A 2,745-nucleotide genomic window follows, 5' to 3' on the forward strand; every position below is an offset into this window, starting at 1 on the left:
TACATGACCCTGACATGGATCAGTTAATCACAAGTCTCAGCACCTTGGAACTAGTCTAATTGGTAAATGGGCCTACGCATATTGCGGGTCATACGCTTGACCTATTGTTCACAAACTCTACAGTGGTCAAGGTTGAGTCGCCACTACCACTATTGTGGATGGATCATTTTTTATTAAAATTCGTTATTCTAGATCGTACTATGTAGGGAAGTGGTTCGGAGACGATCCTGGTGTAAAATCACCTTATCTCTATTTACTACCACCTTCCGGTCAGCTCTACCTAACACAATTGATAACATTGATCAATGTGCGATTTCTCTAGACAGAACAATAACAAATGCTTTGGATAAAATTGCTCCTCTCGCCAGAGCTACAATTAAAGCCCGAGCCGCTCCGTGGTTTACTGAACAACTAAAGCTAGTGAAGCGCGCCTGCAGGACTGCGGAGCGAAAATGGAGGAAAACTAAAGACCCAATAGATCGTAAATCATATAAAGATGCTCACCATAAGTATATGGAAAACATAAGACAAACAGAAAAAATATTTCTCCTTAGCTGTATTGAGAGTGCAGAAAACTCTAACAAGGAACTCTATCAAATTTTGAAGGAATTCTCTACCCCGCCTGTTCAGACACAACCTTCTACCTCTCAGGACTGGGTGGACTCACTTTCAAAATTTTTTGAGGATAAGATCATGGATATCCATAATTCCTTCCCTGCACAAGATATTAATAATGATATGGGAAATCGTTCTGTAACTACTTTTGATCCCCTTCATATTTGGGAAGAATTTAACTCAATGTGTCTCGGAAGAAGTGATTAAAGCATTTATAAAAGTAAAATCTGGTTCACCTACAGACCTTTTGCCACCGATATTTTTTCCTACTGTCGCTCCAGCCCTCTTGGACTGCCTCACTGATCTATTCAACAAATCATTGTTAGAATCAGAATTTAACAAAATATGGAAAACTGCCAGAGTTAGGCCTATATTAAAAAATCTACTGCAGACCCAAAGCTTCTCTCTATCGTCCTATATCTTTGCTCCCTCATTTCAGTAAGATGCTTGAGTCACTGGTTAACAAACAGCTCGTGTTCCATCTTGAGAGCTATGGATTGCTTGACCCCTCACAATCTGGCTTTAGGGAAGCCCACAGTACCGAAATAGCTTTGCTGGAGGTATCTGATAATATCAGGCTTGCACTATACAAGGGACAGTCATCTATCCACATTCTGCTAGACTTATCTGCAGCGTTCAACACCATCTCCCATAGCTTTCTTGAACATCGGCTTTGGGAGATTGGTGTCAGAGGTAAGGCTTTACAGTGGCTCAAAAATTGTCTAACTGATCGAACTACGATAGTACAGGTAGGAAATACCAGCTCCTGTAGTATATTAGTCAGGATGGGAGTACCACAGGGCTCTATCTTGGGTCCAACACTCTTTAACCTTTATGTGACCCCTCTGGCCAAAGTGATTCGATCATATGGTTTTGATGTTGTGTTGTACGCTGATGACACTCAGATCCTGGTCACTCTTGGTCCAGACCCATCACACCCCTGCTGACACATCGCTGCTAACACATCTCTGCTGACGCCGCTGCTGACACAGCACTGCTGACACGACCCTGCTTACATATCCCTGCTGACATATCCCTGCTGACACATCACTACTGACACACACCTGCTGACACGCCACTGCTGACACCACTGCTGTCACACCACTGCTGATATGCCGCTGCTGACACACGACTGCTGATACACCGCTGTGTACACATCACTGCTGGCACATCGCTGCTGATACATCACTGCTGATGCATCGCTGCTGACACACAGCTGCTGACAACCCACTGATGACACATAGCTGAGACATCACTGCTGACACACCGCTGCTGGCACATCGCTGATGACACTTTGCTGCTGAGGCCGCTGCTGACACGCCGCTGCTGCCACGCCACTACTGCCACACCGCTGCAGACACACCGCTGCTGACATATCACTGCTGACACATCGCTGCTGACACACCACTGCTGACACATCACTGCTGACACATCGCTGCTGACACATCACTGCTGACACACCACTGCTGTCACGCCGCTGCTGACACCACTGCTGACACAGCACTGCTGACACACCGCTGCTGACACATCACTGCTGACACACCACTGCTGACACACCACTGCTGACACGCCGCTGCTGACACACCGCTGCTGACACGCTGCTGCTAACACACCCCTGCTGACTCATCACTGCTGCTGACACACCCCTCCTGCTGCCAAACGCCTTCCTGTCTGCCTGCCTGCCTGCCTGAGCGACCCAGCCGCCGCTGAGCCGCCCGTCATCGCCGATTCCTGCCGCTGCCTCCCTGCGGCCCCGCCCACCTCTAGCCCATTGGCCGCCCCGCTCCCGCCTCCCAGCTGACCCGCCCTCCCGGCTCCAGATTTATGACGCCCCCAGAGCGAGCGCGCAGCGGACGCGCGCAGCGGGAGCGCCGACTGAGCGCCGAAGGTGCGCCAAAGGTAAGCCCGTCTGCGCCCGTCCGCGCCTGGACCCCGTCCAGCGCCAGGACCCCTGGCCCCCGCAGACCCCAGCCCACCCGCCAGACGGACAACGCCGCCACCCTCAACACACTCAACGCCGGCCGAGTCCCGGGCTGCTACCGAGCCAACCCGAGACGCACCCACGGACCCTTCTGCTGCAACTCCTGCAAGTTCACCTGCCTCCGGACCTGCACTACACCTACACCAACC

Source organism: Lissotriton vulgaris, chromosome 1_1 (assembly GCF_964263255.1).
Source record: "Lissotriton vulgaris chromosome 1_1, aLisVul1.2, whole genome shotgun sequence".
NCBI lineage: Eukaryota > Metazoa > Chordata > Amphibia > Caudata > Salamandridae > Lissotriton > Lissotriton vulgaris.